Source organism: Chlorocebus sabaeus, unplaced genomic scaffold, assembly GCF_047675955.1.
Source record: "Chlorocebus sabaeus isolate Y175 unplaced genomic scaffold, mChlSab1.0.hap1 unalloc_scaffold_299, whole genome shotgun sequence".
Classification (NCBI taxonomy): domain Eukaryota; kingdom Metazoa; phylum Chordata; class Mammalia; order Primates; family Cercopithecidae; genus Chlorocebus; species Chlorocebus sabaeus.
Window position 1 is genome coordinate 126,815 of NW_027327591.1, and position 20,626 is coordinate 147,440.

Here is a 20,626-nt window from a genome sequence, read left to right on the forward strand (position 1 = left end):
CAGTGAGCCGAGATCCGGCCATTGCACTCCAGCCTGGGCGACAGAGCGAGACTCCGTCTCAAAAAAAAAAAAAAAAAAAAAAAATTTAAGTTAAAAGAGGAATGAGACTGTGTTCTCTTTATCCACAGACTGTGCTCTTTATCCACATTGTGAGAATAAAGAGCAGTGGTACTTATACTGCTGCTTAAAGTTTAAGTTGCTGATGACTTTTCAAATAGAAAATTTGGTGGTAATTATATGCCCTTTACCTATCAATTCCATTGTATTAAAATACCTTTAGAAAATAGAGATACATGTACTTTGTTTTTCTCAGCATTTATGTCAACAAGAGCCCACAGAATGTGTCCTATAAATAAGTTTCAGTTGCATCCATAGGATGGAATAATATGTGACCATTGAAGGTGACAATAGATATAGAAGTATGGGAGGTTCCCTTGATGCCAGGAATTTGAGACCAGCCTGGGCAACAAAACGAGATTCTTTCTACAATTTTTTTTTTTTTATAATTAGCTGAGCATGCTGGTGTGCTCCTGTGGTCCTAGCTACTCAGGAGGCTGAGGCAGGAGGATCACTTGAGCCTAGGAGTTCCAGGTTGCAGTGAGGTAATATATGAAATATATGTAATACACGATTACACTCCAGCCTGGGCGACAGAGCAAGACTGTCTCAAAAAAACAACAATCTAACAATTATTGAGTTGTTGAGTTGTTGCTTGTTCTAGAAATGGTCCTAAATACTTTACATAGATTTCCATTTAAGCATCACAGTGGTGTCCTGTGAGCTAGCTGCTATTGTCATCTTTATTTTATTAATGAGGAAAATGAAGCACAGAAAGGCTAAGCAATAGCTGGTAAGTGACCAAGTTTCAAGTAGAACTCAAGTCGTAGTTGAACTGAATCCAAACACCAAGCTCATTCTATCCAAATAGGCTGCTGTTTCATTAAGGTAGTGAGCAATAAGAGCTAATAAATATTGTACTTTCTTCAAAAGAAAATTATTTGTTTTGAAGGCAGAGGAATAACATGCTGTTCAATGTTTGCACTTACATAAACCAGTGTAGGTTTTGAGATATTGCATTATAATTTCCTGAAAACTCCTCTCGCTTTCATAGGACTGCTCTACATTTGGCCTGTGCGCATGACTGTGTGGAAGTGCTCACTCTCTTGCTGAGCAGAAAATGCCAGATTGACATCTGTGACAGACTAAACAGGATGCCTTTAATGAAGGTGTATAGTAGCCAAGTCTTTTGGCATGAAATAGATTTCACTAAATACATAGAATTAAAATGAATTTATCTCATTTAAATATAACAGGTTGGTGAAATCTGTGGAATATGTATTTTGAATTCTTAGAATTTATAGTCTAATTTTTCATCTAACACTGATAGGCTGTACATTGCCAGGAAGAGACGTGTTCCATTATTCTGCTGGAACATGGTGCCAATCTAAACATTAAGGATGTCTATGGCAACACTGTTCTTCATGATGTTAAACATTAAGGATGTCTACAGCAACACTGCTCTTCATGATGTTAAACATTAAGGATGTCTACGGCAACACTGCTCTTCATGATGTTAAACATTAAGGATGTCTACGGCAACACTGCTCTTCATGATGTTAATCATTAAGGATGTCTACGGCAACACTGCTCTTCATGATGTTAATCATTAAGGATGTCTACGGCAACACTGCTCTTCATGATGTTAATCATTAAGGATGTCTACGGCAACACTGCTCTTCATGATGTTAATCATTAAGGATGTCTACGGCAACACTGCTCTTCATGATGTTAAACATTAAGGATGTCTACGGCAACACTGCTCTTCATGATGTTAAACATTAAGGATGTCTACGGCAACACTGCTCTTCATGATGTTAATCATTAAGGATGTCTACGGCAACACTGCTCTTCATGATGTTAAACATTAAGGATGTCTACGGCAACACTGCTCTTCATGATGTTAAACATTAAGGATGTCTACGGCAACACTGCTCTTCATGATGTTAAACATTAAGGATGTCTACGGCAACACTGCTCTTCATGATATTAATCATTAAGGATGTCTACGACAACACTGTTCTTCATGATGATGTGTGTAATAAGGGGAGTTCACTGGCAGGAAAACTGCTTTCCCACCATGCAAATATTGAAGCACTAAACAAGGTATAGATCAGTCAACTTTCTTTTCAAAATATTTGTTTTAACATTGACATAGGTAAGAGTCAATTTTTCATATTTGGAAGATCAGGCATTTCTGAATGAAAATATTTCAAAATAACTGAATTGTCTAAGATTTTACTTTAAATATTGATACTTTTAAAGAAGCATTAGCGGGCACAGCTTGTTTAGTGCACTTATGGGAAATATTTGTGAATTTTTCAAGGGAAGACTTCTTTAAGTATCTGTTTCCTACCCCAGGTGTATTTTTTTCTAATTATGTAAAACAAACACACATGAAAAGAACTTACCCTGGAAATAGGCTTTATCTTAAAACTCAGAACAAAACTAAAGCAACTTGCTGCTGCTGACAGTTTTCTCAAAAAAAACTGATGTGCCTTTCAGTGCAAGGTTTAAGAGGGAAAAATGGGGAGGGAAAAGGAGAGCAATCAAAAACATGTAGGTCACTTGGAAATTAGGTAATGAGGAAAAATGCCAATAAGAGGTTTTGTTTTTTAGTTTGTTGTTTTTCCAGTTTATGTATAAAGTGCTCTTCAGCTTTGGGGTAATCATTTTTGGTTTGGTAAACACAGTAATTGAAACTTGCCTAAATGTTAATTTTTAGAGGACTCTGAGGAAACCAGATTGGCCATGGATAGATGGTGATGAAGTGAGAAACACTTCAGCAAAGGATGGAACAAATTAGTGACTGACTTATTACCCATCCTAGCAAAAACAGCCACTTAGCTAAGAGTCTAAGCTCTCCTCTCAAATCTAGAATGTCTTGGTGGGAAGGTGGGAGATACGGAACTTATAAATAACTAAATCAAGTGGGATTTTGAGTTTACTTGTCCCTGTTCTACCCATACCCAGGAAAATTAACTGGAGTATTAATAAATAACTCTACCTCATACTCTTTTCTCTTTTTGGCCACATCTCAAGCTGATAAAGGATATTGACTGTGTGGGTGAGTGATGAAACTGAAGTGATTGTCTACTGCAGTAATTCTCAGCTAGAATTGTGCATTACAGTGACCTGGGGGAATTTTGTTAAAAGTCTACATATGTAGGCTTTCCCCTGAAGATTTTGATGTAACTGAGCTAATAAAGTCTGAAAATGTATGGTTAAAAATATTTTCTTGAAGCCACACACAGTGGCAGGTTTCTATAGTCCCAGCTACTCAGGAGGCTGAGGTGGGAGGATTGTTTGAGCCTAGGAGTTTGAGTCCAGCCTGAGAAACACAGTAAGACTCTTTTCTCTTACAACAGCAACAGCAAAAAAAAAAAAAAAAAAAAAAAAAAAGAAAAAAAAATACCTCAGGGTTTGAATATACTCCTGATTAAGAACCACAGAATAGATAAGTGCAGTATATAAATTCCCGTATCTCAAAAACATAAGAAATCTCTAGAAGAGTTGGCATTTGATAGGTGCTACTTTCTTCACAGTTCTCCTTTCCAATAACGTTAGCCTGACTTATCTGTCTTTCTCTGCGTTTGTGACCAGAAAGTGAAAGAAAATATTGTTGGCAATATCTCTCAGCTTACAGAATAACACCTTTTCCTTCCCACCATGAATCATTCACTGCTGTTCAGAGAGTCTTTAGCAATTTTCTTGTGGATAGTCTTTCAACAGGTAAAGGCTGACCCTTTCACAATTTCATGTTCCTTTGTTACCATTCAAGTGATTATGTGTCAACAAATGTTCATTACAAGTGAAATTTTCTCATTTAGATTAGTAGCAAATCCTGAACCTTTTTTTTTTTATCATTTGAAGTTGTATTATGGACTATCTCAGTATGTCTGTTAAGTTTATGGAGCTTTGGCATAATCAGGATGTCAGTTTTAAACACTGAAATCCATGAAGTCAATGAGAATACTATAGGAATTCTTTTAATAAGTTCGTTTCAGCAGTCTTATGAACTAATTATCTATTTGGTTAACAATCTGGGAAAATGGTATACAAACAGATTTCAAATGAATAAATTTTGGGAAAATTCTTAAGGTGGGTATTATGAGTCTTAACAGCAACTTTTATTTTATATATATATATATATATCAGGGGCTGATTTTTATATAAAACATGATACTAGAGAAAGAAAAAGTTTCACACGCAAATACTTGGTTTATACAAAGTCATTTAGTAACACATTCATAGAAAATATAAATACACAAAGGCTATAGTCTAACTAAATGTGGCACATAGATTTGTTTATTTGCCTCTTTAAATTGAGTCAACATGTAAAATTTAGCAGACTCATGCAGGAATCTGGACCTCAGGCTTGTCTTAAGAATCAAATCTGGTGTCCCCCAAACCCCATCACTGCTTGGTCTGCTGTGCAGAGGTTGCCCTGTGTAGGAGGCACATATTCTCCAGTTTGCCACTGTGCCCACCTGAGTACTTCACTTATGTAGGTAACCTCCTCCATCCTTATAAGTATTTGAGTTTACAGCTTCTGTTTTATATTATATTTTCATAAAGATTTCAAGATTTTCAAGATGGTGTATATTGGTTATATAGTCTATAGTTTATAAATCCCTCAATTGTGGGGTAGAATTTTAGAATTCAAAAGGTTTTTTTTAACTCTTTTTTTAAATATATACGCCACAAATAGTCGTCTGCTTGTAAGAATGCCTAGAAGCCTTTTTAGGTTATTCCTGGTGAGAGTTGGCTAGTTTATGAATATTGCAGACACTATATCATTCTTCTCAGCAATGTCCCTTAAAAATGCAAGTGACTTATTGGCTTTTATTATGCTAGAAATAAGCCATATACATCAATATTAAAATTTTTATTGATAATCCATTGTAATTTCATTTCCGATTTATATTTTGCTTAAAGTAAAAAAATGTTAAATAGCAATTTAAATGGAAATCAATACAAATGGATTTAAAAAGTAAAGTTGCATTAGCATCCCAGGATTATCATTATAATTGACAATAAAATTTCTTACTGAGCTTTGCTTTTTTAATATTTGTTTTCAAACATTTTTAACCTGTCTCTCTTACACAGAATATACTGAGCTTTCTAACAATTAAGATAAAAATCTATCCTCTTGTATTAGGAGAAATCCCATGGACTATTTAATAATAATGAAAATAAGTGCATTTGAAGCCAGTCTCTTAATTCAGAGCTCATTTCCTTAGTGACCCATTTGAATCAGGAGTGCCTGACATTGGGATCTGGGATCCTGACACCATTGATAGACGTAAATCAAGCAAGTTTGTACCACCCAGAGGAAACCTCCACCTGAATTTGGAAGTTCTGGCAACTGTATCCCCGAAACTCTAGTTCCTGAAATGTTAATATTTGTCACAAAAAGTATTGTCAAATTGGGATTAGGCAAAGTTGAAGGGATTTCTTGATTGTTGGCCGTATAGTACAGTTTTGTAATACTTGTCAAATGCAGATGATCATCTCATCTTTCTGTTGGGATACAGTTCTTCTGGTAAAACAAATATTCTTTGGTACATAGTTTAAGAAACACTGCTCTAAAGATAATAATTTACATCATTAATTTATTTTAAAAACCTAAAGCATTTGCTACTATGTATTAGGTTTTAGGGTTATAAAGAAAAAAGACACAGCTCTTGCCCTCAAGAAACTCTTGGTTTCAGTGGGAAACAGTGAAATAATTACAACATATTGTGCTAAAAGCTGTGATAGAATCAAGGATTTTGGGGACTTGTAAATAAAGTCAGGTTTGGAGATGATCTAAGTTAACGTGGGGAGGCAGAGGAGGGGTGTTTGCAAGGCAGTGTGTGGTAAAGCACAGAGGAGTGAAAAGGAAGGGACTGCTTTGCATTTACTTTCTTTCTATATTGTATGTTTAAATTCATAGCATCTTATAGGAGATTTTTAGTTCAGTTGAGAAATATGCAATTTTGTGAATTATAAATTGTTTTTGCTTTCTTACAGGAGGGAAATACACCACTTTTGCTTGCTATAATTTGTAAGAGACAGCAAATGGTGGAATTTTTAGTAAAGAACCAGGTAAATGTACATGCTGTTGATAATTAGTCCACTTTTTAGCCAGAAATCAAACAGAAAGCTAGACTAGTTAGAAGTAGCAATGAGTGTAAGATTCTTTCAGGACTTTTAAAGACCTTTATCCTTAGGGATCTCAGTGTTGTTCATTTTATTCCAAGTATAACCTTACATGTGAGATATAAATAGTGTCACATCTTTTACTTTTCTTTCTTTTTTTTTTTTTTTTAAACAAGGTCTCACTATGTTGCCCACATTCCTGAGCTCAACAGATTCTCCTGCCTCAGCCTCCCAAACTGCTAGCCACCATGCCTGGCCTGGCTTTTCTAATTAGTTATTGGGTCTTGAAATGCCCAGTTTAGCAGAAAGTCTTGCATTGTCCCCTGGGGCTATCTCCTATGCCTTCATCCTTTGAATTTTTCAAAAAGCTAAGGGGTTCCCTAAGTCCAAGGAAGACAATCTTGCTTTACAAGTCAGAAAACTGGGGGAGAAAGGCCATTCTAAACATTCTGTGGTTTCCATTGATTCACTTGCTGTATTGCTGCCATGGTAACTGGTCCTGCAATCTGGTAATGATTGACCTTTGCCACCAGGATGGTTTTACTGATTCAGACCCCTCACTCTTCGTGGTGACTCACACACAGTTCACAGCTATGGTGTTGCCTTTATTGACTCAGATCCCTCAGTCTTTGTGGTGACTCACACACAGTTCACAGCTACAGTGATGCCTTTACTGTTTTTTTGTTTTTGTTTTTGTTTTTTGTTTTTTGAGACAGAGTCTTGCTCTATTGCCCAGGCTGGAGTGCAGTGGCGTGATCTCTGCTCACTGTAAACTCCGCCTCCTGGGTTCACGCTATTCTTCTGTCTCAGCCTCCTGAGTAGCTGGGACTACAGGTGCCCACCACAACGCCTGGCTAATTTTTTTGTATTTTTAGTAGAGACGAGGTTTCACTGTGTTTGCCAGGATGGTCTCGATCTCCTGACCTTGTAATCTGCCCGCCTCGGCCTCCCAAAGTGCTGGGATTACAGGCGTGAGCCACCGCGCGTGGCTTGTGATGCCTTTACTGACTCAGATCCCTCACTCTTCGTGTGACTCACACACAAAGCTCACAGCCACTGTGTTTTTTAGTTCCTATACATACGTTCAGCCATTGTTCCCAGCACGCTGCTCTGCCAGCAAGGCCTCCTGGCTTTACCCACACACAGAGTAAGTAAAGCGACCCCTGCCGTAACACTAAAAACCTTATTTCTTGCCCACCTCTTAGCTAGGCTGAGCCTAGACCTTGATGGTAAGTTATCCTTTGAGACCTGTGTTCATCTTTTCTCTAGCAAATTCAGTTGGGCTTGTTCTCAGCAGTCAGGGACGTTCAAATAATGTTGCAGGAAGAGATCGGAGCTCCCTTTCCCTTTTGTTATCACATCTGTACCTTGAGGTTTTTTTCTGTCTGGTGTGGCAGCTTTTGTTAGATAGCAGAAGGCTCCACATTATCCTTCAATAGAGTTGTGGGCACCAACTTGCAGTTGGCCCCTCAAGTAATGTGTTTCCATAATAATGAAAATCTCTCAGGCTACTTGCATCTCTACTTCAAGTTTTTAAAATATTTTAAAATTCTACCTCACAGGAGGTCATTCAATAGAATTCTCTGTATCTAAAGTAGGTAATTTGGATTTAACAGAGCTAAGCTCATCCATGACTCATGAGTGTCCATGTATAAAACAGGGCTTTATACTTGTTTCAGCAGCACATATTCTAAGACTGGATCAATACAGAGCAGATAAGCATGGCTGCTGCCTAAGGATGGCACACAGATTCAGAAAGCATTCCACATTTTGCACAGTCCCAAGAAGGTCATTTGACTATTTGTTAACTAGCTCCAAGGAAACAGTGCAAGTCAGACCAAAACAGGAGACATCTAATATTGAAATTGTTGTTACTGTTGTTATAAAAGTATTCACGTAAGGTGATCTGTGAAATGAGAACAGCGCTGAGTATGGGATGGTACATGCAAATATGTTGTTAGTCCAGGACTTGGAAATGAGGAAATGTTAACTTGCATCTCTTTCATGGAACCAAAAAACAAGACAAGCCAGGTTTTGTCTTGTATGTCAGTTGGAGAGGACCAAGAAGATGCAGCCTCTAACACAGACCTGCTGGCTCTGAGTTTGAGGAAGTAGAGAAGGAATGGTAGTTATCCAAGTCAGGTTTTGACATTTATGAGTTTTCTGCCCTTGGTGTGATTGATGAGCTCAGGAATAGTGAACAATTAGGTAATTATTTTAATGAGATAATAATATATTTATATATAAATTTAGTTACAAGTTTTGAATTAGCTAAAATGCCCTGAACTACAAGCCACAATGAATAGAACTGATAACCAAAATTAGCACTTAGTAACATTTTCTGAAAACTGTGACATTCAAATATTAGAACTTATGAAAAAACGCCCATCAGGTTTTGAGATTCCAAAATTGTTTCAGCAATACAGTTCAAGAATAAATTATTCCATTGCTTTACTATTTCTCTGAATATTTAAACACGTTATCTCATTACATTCTCCTAACAACCTAGTGAAGTAAGGTAGTAAAATCCTTATTTTTTTGAAAAAGCCATGGAGCCTAAGAGAAGCAACTGGTCTAAAAACAAAATACCTATGGGTTACAGAGTGAGGACTTACTCTGAGTGCAGGACACTTTCCAGGATGTTAAGCTAACTAGAATTAATTTACTGAGCTACGCTTCTCTCAGTTTATGAGTACTTCATGTTTTTCTTCTTTAATCAGAAGCTTAGTAAGTTTATAGAGCCTAAAATTTTAAAGTGTATAGGACATTAGAGTTCTGATATTAGCTCTTATATTGTCTGAAATGCTTTAAGAATTTAATATATTTGGTAATTATTTTTCATATCACTATTAAAATAGTAATTTTATTTATTACATTTATTATGCATAGCATCCAACAACAAATTTTGGAACATAAAAATAAGATACTTTAAAATGATCTTCAAAACGACAGTCAAGGTAAGATTTCTTATAGTAAATTTCTCCTTTCTCTTGGTGGTCTTATTGATTTTAAAAAGTAAGATTATAGGCCAGGCACAATGGGTCACACCTGTAATCCCAGCACTTTGGGAGGCCAAGGCAGGTGGATCACCTGAGGTCAGGAGTTTGAGACCAGCCTGGCTAACATGGCAAAACCCGTCTCTACTAAAAATACAAAAATTAGCCAGGCGTGGTGGCAGGCACCTGTAATCCCAGCTATTCAGGAGGCTGAGGCAGGAGAATCACTTGAACCTGGGAGGTGGAGGTTGCAGTGAGCTGAGATCGCACCACTGCACTCCAACCTGGATAAAAGAGCCAAGACTCCATCTCCAAAAAAAAAAAAAAAGTAAGATTATATAGTTTTAATCATAAAAGAGCAGTTTTAAATATATATGTATATAAATTAATTTTTAAATTTAATTTCTTCAGTTTAGAATTCAGAATTAACAAGTTAGTTGTAGCTAATTCATAATCTCGCAGTATTGTCTGAAAACCATGCATTTACCTACTTATGTTCCCTGAAATTCTACATGATATTTTTGTGTAAATATAAAAAATTAGATTTTTAAGTTAGTATGTTTTATTTTCCTCTATAATCACATTATTACAAATTGGACTTGTGATGCAAATGGATCTTCTATTTAATTTTTATAATAAATGGTTTGTATTTTGTAAATAAATATTAATTATAGTTGATTCTTGAATAATAAGGTGGTTAGTGGCTCTGATCCCTGTGCAGTTGAAAATCTGAGTATAACTTTGACTCCTTCCAAACTTAACTAATAGCCTACCATTGACTGGCAGCCTTACTGATAACATAAACAGTCCATGAACACATATGTGGTGTGTGCTGCATTATTAGATACTATGTTTGTACAATAAAGTAAGCTAGAGAAATGAAGCTGTTATAAAGAAAATCATAGAAAAGGAAAAAATGCACTTACTGTTCATAAAGCAGAAGTGAATCCTCCCAAAGATCTTCATCTTCATCATCTTCAGGTTGATTAGGCTGAGGAAGAAGAAAAAAGGTTGGTTTTGCTGTCTCTGGGTTGCAGAGGCAGAAGGAAAATCTGCATCTCAGTGGGCCCCTGCAGTTCAAACTCTGTTGTTTGAGGGTCAACTGTATTACACAGGAGTCTGTGTCACTAAGAAAGTAACTCTCTTCAGAACTGGGAGCTCAACAATCCCTTTCTGATACCGTAAACAAATGGAAATAAGAACCATAAAACTGAGCCAGTGTGCACCCATACAAATAGGAGATTATTTTTGAAGATACCTACTGAATGCAGAAGATGGGAAAGTAACTCCTTTACAAGAAGCAGAAGTTATGCTACGTATGCTTATACAAACAAGGTCTATTTTTTCCTCATTCTCCATAAGTTGGAACCTCATGAGGTATATTCACTTCTTAGAACAAGCTATTTTTAAAAATGTGCTGAACAATTAAAATATTAATTTTGTTGGAACAAGATAGTCTGTTACCAGGCTGGGCGCAGTGGCTCATGCTTGTAATCCCAGCACTTTGGGAGGCTGAGGCAGGCAGATCACTTGAGATCAGGAGTTTGAGACCAGCCTAACCAACATGGTGAAACCCCATGTCTACTAAAAATACAAAAATTAGCCAGGCACGGGGACAAGCACCTGTAATCCCAACTACTTGGGAGGCTAAGCCAAGAGAATTGCTTGAACCCAGGAGGTGGAGATTGTAGTGAGCCAAGATTGTGCCACTGCACTCCAGCCTGGGTGACAGAGCAAGACTCAAGACTCCATCTCAAAAAAAAAAAAAAAAAAAAAAAAAAGTCTGTTACCATTAGGCAAAAGATGATCATAATAAATATTACATTAGCCAAACTCGAGGCTCAAAAAATATAATAAAATTATAAAAATGGTTCACAAAAACAAAAATATAACACCAAATGCATTGTACAATCTGAACTGTATAAAGACACCATTAATTTAGTACATATTTATCAAACTACTTCTATAAGTTAGGTTTGGCAAATCACAGCAGATAAGATGGAATTGAATAGTTTTTGTCTTTAAGGTACTCAGAATACAGATAACTATTTAATTTTTGTGTTTTTTTACCAGAATTTTTAAGAAAAAGTATTTTAATTCATTCATACACTTTTCCACTTAAAAAATAACTATCGTGTCTTTTGTGGACTAAGCATTTTTCCAATGTTACAAAATCCATTTAAAAAATACAGTTAGGAGACTGTGAATACCATTGTCATTTATTTACTACCTTATGTAGTGCTTACTGTGTGCCCAATGTCATCTGGGAGTTTATTGTTATAATTTATTATGTATGTATTATGTTCAGTATGTGCCAGGCACTTTTAGATTTGTGGTGATGAATGCAAGCTTCTAAAATCTGGGTCGAATTTAGGGTAAGCATGCAGAGTGAGTGGAACTTCACCAATAAGGAGGCAGAGGGATGATGCTTGGCAGAAGGAATATCTAACAAGTTGCATGTTTGACAGAAGAAGCAGCCGTGAAGAATGAAAGTTTTTTAAAAAGGAGGAGCAATTTTAAAACGTAGGATACCTGCGTGAACTTTGTAGAGTTTATGAGCAGTTCAAATTTACTAGTGCAAAAAAAATTATATGGGAGTGGTTGGTAATGAGGTGAAAATAGCTTATAGTTATTATTTATTATGTATTTATTATGTGCAGCATGTGCCGGTGAAGGCAAGCTTAGCAAAGATTTTGTTGTTGTTGTTTTACCTGTGTCTAGAAACAAGTTCAATAAAAGACTTTTAATAGTATAGAAATGAGTAGATCTTATCCTGTAGGCCAGGGGAAACTTCTCGGGTAGAATGCTTTTGGCTGCAAATACTAGAAGACCTAGCTAACAGTGGCCAAAACCATAAGAACCAGACTTCGTTTGGTTGTCCAGTGATATAATTGGATCCCACTTGTTCCTCTCTCAGCTATGATGTTGGCAGTATCTTGTTCATTTCTCCTTTCATGGTTGGCTACTTAGCAACAGCTCTAAACATGATGTTCTCACAAGATAGTATCTAAAGCTGGAAGGGCTGCTTTTCTTCACATGTGTCTATTAAATTGGGAGAAAACTCAGAAGTATGCAGGGGACTTTTTGTAATTTTTTTTTTTTTCTTTTTTTTTTTTTTGAGACAGAGTCTTGCTCTCTCATCAGGCTGGAGTGCAGTGACATGATCTTGGCTCACTGCACCCTTCACCTCCCAGGTTCAAGTGATTCTCCTGCCTCAACCTCCCAAGTAGCTGGGACTACAGGCGCCTGCCACCACACCCAGCTAATTTTTGTATTCTTCTTTTTTTTTTTTTTTTTTTTTTGAGACGGAGTCTCGCTCTGTCGCCCAGGCTGGAGTGCAGTGGCCGGATCTCAGCTCACTGCAAGCTCCGCCTCCCGGGTTCCCGCCATTCTCCTGCCTCAGCCTCCCGAGTAGCTGGGACTACAGGCGCCCGCCACCTCACCCGGCTAGTTTTTTGTATTTTTTTTTAGTAGAGACAGGGTTTCACCATGTTGGCCAGGATGGTCTTGATCTCTTGAAGTCATGATCTGCCCACCTTGGCCTCCCAAAGTGCTGGGATTACAGGCATGAGCCACCATGCCTGGCCCTTTTTGTAATATTTTATTGGCTGGGTCACACCACATGCGCATTCCTAAACCAGGCACTGGGAAAGCAAATGTGATTAGCTTAGAATAATCATTTCTCTTTTGAAGCTGGGGAGGGGTATTGGGATAATAAATATCCAAATAGATTTGTGTTTCTCCAGCAAGCAACAATAAGGAACTGCTCCTGGATAGGGAGCCAGCAGTGTTTGGTCTAGAAATTCACTGGAAAATCATGAGTAGGGGAGGCATTAGATTAGATTTGAGATTTAGGGCACTCTGTTCAGGGTATAAAGCAGGGATTGGCAGGCTTTTTCTGTAAAGGGCCAAGTAGGAAATATTTTAGCCCATGTGGTCGGTCTCTCTCTCTTACTCTCTCTTTTCAAGAATGATTTAAGCAGCTGAAGGCCATGTGGTCTCTGTTGTAGCTACTCAACCCTGCCATTGTAGTGTGAAAGCAGTCATAGGTAGCATGTCAGTGAGCAGGCCCGACTGTACTCTCCTAAAACTTTATTAAGATAAAACATATGGTAGGCAGGATTTGGCCTGTGGTCTGTAGTGTGCTGACCCCTTATGTAGAGGATCAATGGAGGATAGATGTCACCTGGGAGCATATAGGTATTACTGACTAGGTATTTATTATGTTCATGAGATGACATCCACCTTTAAATGTGTGGTGATGAGCACAAGCTTCTGAAAAATGGATAGGATTTAGGGGAAGCATGCAGAGTGAGTGAAACTTTGCCAGGCAAGGAGGCAGAGGGATGATGTTTTGCAGAAGGAATATCTAACAAGCTTGCATGTTTCACAGAAACAACAGCTATGAAGCCTGCAAATTTGTAAAAAGAAGAAGGTGCAAAAGGTAACACACTGGCCGGGCACGGTGGCTCATGCCTGTAATCCCAGCACTTTGGGAGGCTGAGGTGGGCAGATTGCGAGATCAAGAGATGGAGACCATCCTGGCTAACATGGTGAAACCCCGTCTCTACTAAAAATACAAAAAATTAGCCGGGCGCGGTGGCAGGCACCTGTAGTCTCAGCTACTCTACTCTTAACCATGTAAAGAGACTGGGAGACAAGGGAGGCTTCAGCCGCAGTTAATGCTATAGTTTCCTTGTCACAAATCCACGGAGTATACAAGCCTTATTACAAGGTTTTCACCCATCCATGATAAAATAAAATGATGGAGCTCCACTTTATTCATTTGAAAATATTGGTGTTGCTGGGGATGGTGGCTCCTGCCTGTAATCCCAATAGTGTTGGAGACTGAGATAGAAAGATCCCTTGAGGCCAGAAGGTCCAGCAGCCTGGGCAACATAGCGAGACCCCATGTCTGTTTTTTTTTAATGTAGCTGGGTGTGGTGTTCTGCACCTGTAATCCCAGCTACTTGGGAGGCTGAAGCAGGAGAACTGCTTGAGCCTAGAAGTTTGAGGCTGCAGTTAGCTATGATAGCGACATTACACTGGAGCCTGGGTGGCAGAGTGAGACCCCATCTCTGATAAAAATCAAGTCAAATAAGATAAGATAAAATAAAATGTAGGTCTTTTTCTTGGAATTATGCTTTTTAAATTTGTTTTGCTTTTTAAAAAAATTTACGAAATGACAATAATAGTTGGTATATATAAGGCTTTCAGAAACTGGCTTCTGCCCAAATCTCCATCTGCAGCCCCTTCTCTCTCTGCCCTTTTTTCTGGCATTACTGAGCTGCTGGTAATGCCCCTGTCACCATCTCTCATGTAGACAAATACGCTCTGGGAGGCTTCTCTCCCTCTCTTGCCACTGCCTGGCATGCGCTACCTTTCCTGCCCTCTGCCTGCTTTAATCTGGTGAACCTCACTGTCTAAGTCTCCGCTCAGGCACGATCTCTAGAAAGGCCATCCCCGATGACTTCTTTTCCCATTCTTTAAACCCCAGTGCTTACCACTTAGCAAGAACTCCATAAACATTTAGTAAAATAAAGACTGTTTATAAGAAGAAGATTCCTTCAGTCTAGCAGCAAGGGGGATAGACATGGAAAGACATGATGCACAGTTCAGATGGCGGAGTGACACTAGAAAACGACAAAGTACTAAGAGGTCCCCAAGGAAGGAGACACCTGTATATGTGCAGAAAGATAGCCGGATTCAAGGAGGACTTCACATAGCACTCTGAGCCTTTTTTTCTTTTTTCGTTTTTGGAAACAAGTTATTACTCTGTCACCCAGGGTGGAGTGCAATGGCATGATCGAGACTCACTGCAAACTCAAACTCCCGGACTTAAGGGATCCTCTCGCCTCAGCTTCTTAAGTAGCTGGGACTACAGGCACACACCACCATGCCCGCCAGAGTTTCTGTAGAGTCTGGGTTTCTCTGTGGTCTCCAGGCTGCAGGACTACAGGCACACACTGCCATGCCTGGCAGAGTTTCTGTGGAGTCCGGGTTTCTCTGTGGTCTCCAGGCTGCGGGACTACAGGCACACCCCGCCATGCCTGGCAAAGTTGCTGTAGAGTCAGGGTTTCTCTGTGGTCTCCAGACTGCTCTTAAACTCCTGGCTTCGAGCAGGTCTCCCTCCTAGGCCTTCCATAGTGCTGGGTTTATAGGTGTGAGCTACTGTGCCCAGCCTACATTCAGAGTCTTAAAACATGAAATAAATTTGTCAGAATAGTAGAGGAAAACATTTCAGATGTAAAAATCAGGATATACACTAATAAAGGTTTAATGGTAACAAAATTTTGCAAATTATTAGTAAATAACTCACTTAGCATATTGTTGAAAAGATACTATTATGAAGTAGAGAATAAAGTATTACTTTATATGTTTTCACTGTATTTTTAAATTTTGCTTTGTTTCCAGCAGTTTTGTTTATTTATGTTGGGTGGAATAATTTGTGGGTGACCCTGAGACTTTTGCATGGCTTGAACCTGCTGATATCTAGTGTCTCCCCAAGTGGTTTGTTGAAGTTTTAGATAATTAGAAGTATTTCTTAAAAATGTAAATATTCCAGTAAACATTAAGCTTCATTTAAACTCTCCATTTATGAAATAAAAGTATATGTTGTTTTATATCCATTTTTATAAAGATTATAGTCTTTAACTGTTCTAAGTCATTCATCTTAACATACGGATTTGTCAGCAGAACACGACTTAAAAGTGGCTTCAGAGGAAAACCAAGAAATGCTTGAAAGAAGTGAAAGTAAACAGCCACAGGTATGTATGTAGCAATTTAAATTCCTGGTTTGCTATTGGTTGGTTAGTTGGTTTTTCTTTAATAACATAGCATAGTCCAAATGAAGTGACCTTTTAAACTATCCTTTTAGAATCCAACAGATCGTAATTTCATATTTAATTTTAAAACATTTTAGCCAGTTATAAAATTTAAAATATTCTTACAGTCTGTAGTAACTCATAGCTATCTGTACCCTTGGACTTGAGGCCAGAAATTTCCAGAAGTCTCTTTGCTCTTTTATTTTTATAACCTTCCTCACAATAAAGAAAGTAACATCAAAAATGGAGTTGTATCACTAAGCTAGAGAAATTATGAACAATTGGACAGTGATGGCCACTGAGTTCAACTCCTGCTAAAGGAGGCATCATTCCCAGTGGTTCAAACTTTGCAGTTTTATGTTGCCGGTCACCAGTGCTGAGGTTAAAAACTTCTTCTGTTTTTTTTGGTCTCTGGTTGCCTTCAGTGTCTATGTTCAGGGAGAGGATGGGGTCATACAATCAACCCAACTGCCTGTTAAGAGAATTATGACTTCCAGAATGGGACTTTGGTGTCAGGGTACAAACAATAACTTTCTTATTTTAACATAAATAGTAAATGTTATTAAAATCTTTTATTCCACTGTCACTAGTGGAACTTAGAATACATTAGAACTGAATATAAGAAATAATCTATCCAGATAACACACACATTACAGTATAGCATTTGAAGTAGAATCTAAAAATTTTCTTCTCTTTCTGATTGGTGTTCATTTTGGCTTCTAATAATTTAGCATTTGCCTACTCTCCAGTTAATCTTCAGAAATATGAATTTACTGTAGGGGTTCACTATTTATGGTATGTTAAGGTCAAAATCCTTTTAAGAAAGAAAGCTTTTAGAATACTACATATCATCTGTGAACCCATTTCTGGAAGATTTCATAATGAATTAAGTTTAGTCCAAACTAACAGTGAGAGTTAAGCTTGCTGGTTCATGTTTTTCTCCTATGTTAAGCCAAGGCAAATTATTTTTTACTTCTTAGTTATAATCCAGTAACTTAGGGGTAGCAAAACATAGATTAAGTTTTACAGTTAAATTTTAATTATTTTCTATTTTTTGTTCATACTTAATTCAGAATAAAGTTAGTTTTAAAACATGCACCCTAACAGAAGACATCTGAGAAACAAAACAAGCAAATTAATTTTCCACTTTTGCACCTGCAAAAAAAAAAAAAAAAAAAAAAAAAAAAAGTCTCAAGAACCAGAACTGAGTAAGAATTGTGATAAAGAGGGTATTATCTGTATATTCAAGACTTCTTTTAAAATTCATTACAAGGAAGTTCAACTGAAGATTGGTGAAAGTTTTGAAAAATCCAAAATTACTGTGTGTCCTGAGGAAGAGCTCTTACATAGCAACTCTGGAGAGGGACAAAGTTAAAGGGAGTGCCCTCTAATCTGATGAATCATATCCCTGACTGCAAGGAAGCAGATGCATCTTGGAGTGTCTAACTCTGTAGTATCCCAGGCATTGCCTAAACAGAAGGAGCCCATCACAAACATGTCTTTTCATTGCATTTATACTCTGGGTCCCTAAAACACACCTGTCAGTCATCTTCTAAGCTTTACACAAATGAAAATAAATCAGACTGTAAAAATTATAACAAACCAGACATGTAACCTGTTTCTCAGAGATGAAGAGAATTGTTGTAATGATACAGAAATTGAAAAATTAAGGAACCCAGTAGTTATGGTTGAAATGAAAGAAGATCAAGAGTTTGATATGCAAATGACAAAAAATACAAACCAAAATACCACTAATTGGAAATTAGACATTGGCCTCAGTCTAGAGATCCAAAAAGTCTTTTTGATTTGTGGTTTTCTCACTCCAAAGAAATGAAGCATGTGATACAGATAGAAAGCCACAGGATTTCTGCTGTTACAGACACTTACAAAAGCAAAAATCCAATACAGCGCTTGTTCCACAAGCCATATGGAACTTAGAAGCTCGTCTAAAGCTTAGAAGATGACTGGCAAGTATGTTTCAGGGAGCCACATATGACAGTCCCACTGCTAATAGCTATAAAAGCATGAAACCTGAATGAGAAAATGTGAGTTATTATCCAATCCGTAGTGACAGAACATCAAAAGGATATCTAGAAGACTTACAGCAAGATATGCAAAGGCTTAAGAATGAGGTGGGCATGTTACAAGCAGAGTTCCTGGCTTTGAAGAAAGAAAGTTCAACTATAAAAAGAAAGAGGTTCACTTGCTACTTCTCTTTTTATAAATTATCTGATTCATTCTGGTTTTCTACTCAAGAAAATCTCATGTGTATAGTTACAGTGGGGGTTATCTAAATATGTAATTATGTGTCAAAGTAGATTAGTGCTGCTATTTAAATGACAGTTCTGGAAAACATTCTCATAATATTTGTTCATTAGTCAACCTAAGTCTCACTATCAGTCTTCCAAGTAGCACATGGCCTGGGAAAATAATTTAGCCATATACCATGTGACCTTCTGAATCAGCTAAACATCAAGAAAATTGCTAAAGAAATAAGCTCTAGATTCTTCTTTTTTTTTTTTTTTTTTTGAGACGGAGTCTTGCTCTGTCGCCCAGGCTGGAGTGCAGTGGCGCGATCTCGGCTCACTGCAAGCTCCGCCTCCCGGGCCGATGCCATTCTCCTGCCTCAGCCTCCCGAGTAGCTGGGACCACAGGCGCCCACCTCCGCCCCCGGCTAATTTTTTGTATTTTTAGTAGAGACGGGGTTTCATCATGTTAGCCAGGATGGTCTCTATCTCCTGACCTTGTGATCCACCTGCCTCAGCCTCCCAAAGTGCTGGGATTACAGGCGTGAGCCACTGCGCCTGGCCTAGATTCTTCTTACTGTATTCATTTAAAGATGAATTACATTTATTTAAATGATAAAATGGTAACACAACGGGAGGGAAACAATGACTGAGAAGAGACTTGAAAATGTATCCAGGCTTGAGAGTTGCAACAAATATTATCAGCCAAAGATGTCTGTTTAATGTACTTTCATGCATGGAAGTTTATTTGTTTGACTCAAACTGTTTAAACTTATAACTCCGTCATGGTCATTTTAAATATTTTTGGAAACAAATACATATACTTTTGCATATTTTTAAAAAATCACCACTCTCCAATGTTTCTGTTGAATCACACTTTTTTTAAAATTTTTTTTTTGAGGCGGAGTCTCGCTCTGTCGCCCAGGTTGGAGTGCAGTGGCACAATCTCGGCTCACTGCAAGCTCCGCCTCCCAGGTTCACGCCATTCTCCTGTCTCAGCCTCCCGAGTAGCTGGGACTACAGGCGCCCACCACCGCACCCGGCTAGTTTATCGTATTTTTAGTAGAGACGGGGTTTCACTGTGTTAGCCAGGATGGTCTCGATCTCCTGACCTTGTGATCCACCCGCCTCAGCCTCCCAATGAATCACACTTTTATATTATGTTGTTTAATAAAATATGGTAAGTTTTGATGTGTATAATTTTATCATATAAGTAGCATAACTCCTTAGCCAAAAATTTATCATTTGACTCTATAGTAGAAAGCTGAGTTCTGTACATTGTATTCTAAAGACAAAAATCTAGAGATTTTCTTCTTTCAAAGTGAAAGCAGATGAGGCCTCCCGCTATCCTCTGAGGCATTAAATTGCTTTGCCAAAGTCACACTTTTAATTTATCTGACTAATTTGATATATTTATCTGGTAATTTATGTAATTCAGCAGTATTTAATTGTATCTTCCCTTTTGGTGCCATGAAATGCTAGGTAATGCCACCGTAGGAGCTTTGGGTGAATTATTTAATATTTCTTGGTTTTACTTCCATTATCAAGTAGATAATGGGGCTAGAGTATACAACTATACTGTAAATCTTCCAGCTATAAACTTTTGTGGTAACTGAATGTAAACTTGGGGAACATCTCATTTTCCAGGATTCTGCAGTAGCAACTCAGTAGTTTCACTCTGCTCCTTGTGTTGTGGTAAACTTTGGTCCCTCTGTTTCAGTGAGCACCTTCACTTTTTTTATATCCCAGAATCCAAATGAAAAAATAAGGATAAAAGGCAGTGGTGAAAATAATAGCTTAGTGCAGAAAAGGGAAAGCTTCTTTTCTGTTTCTGAAGCCCCACAAGGTCACATCCTCTTGATCTGGCTATTTCATGGAGAATCCAGGTGACAAAGACAGAAGACACATTTTATGCCTGTGTCTTTTTGTTTCTCTGTTTTTGTGTTGATATATTTACACCACAGAAGTAACTGTGATCTGGTGGAGAACTAGAAGTAGAGTCAGAAGCCCTGGGAAAATCCTGCAGCTTGCTTATATTTTTAACCTCTCTTTTTAAGAATTGTGATAACTAAATAAGTTCATCAATGTATGTTTGTAGAAGTGCTTAGTACAATGTCTAGATTTATGATTTAGTAAATGAAATTCTTATAACTGACTAAAAAAATTTTGAGTCAAATCACAATACAATATTATCAGGGAAACAGTACTTTTTTTTTTTTTTTTTTTGAGACAGAGTCTTGCTCTGTCGCCCGGGCTGGAGTACAGTGGCGCGATCCCAGCTCACTGCAAGCTCTGCCTGCTGGGTTTACACCATTCTCCTGCCTCAGCCTCCCGAGTAGCTGGGACTACAGGCGCCCGC

The 20,626-nt window shown here is 37.9% G+C and overlaps 1 protein-coding gene and 1 non-coding gene across 2 annotated transcripts in view; both read left to right on the forward strand.

The window, feature by feature from the left end:
- The first annotated feature begins 893 nt into the window (after positions 1–893).
- LOC119618300 (uncharacterized) overlaps positions 894–20,626 on the forward strand; it is a 53,846-nt gene continuing 34,113 nt past the window's right edge. The window contains exons 1-4 of the mRNA XM_073014151.1: positions 894–2,163; positions 6,073–6,147; positions 9,091–9,158; positions 15,894–15,964. The gene's annotated coding sequence lies outside the window, so the exon portion shown is untranslated. The remainder of the gene's footprint in view (positions 2,164–6,072; positions 6,148–9,090; positions 9,159–15,893; positions 15,965–20,626) is intronic.
- On the forward strand, positions 7,872–7,974 carry LOC119621961 (U6 spliceosomal RNA). Its single transcript, XR_005238595.1, has one exon. It is a non-coding gene; the product is annotated as a U6 spliceosomal RNA (small nuclear RNA).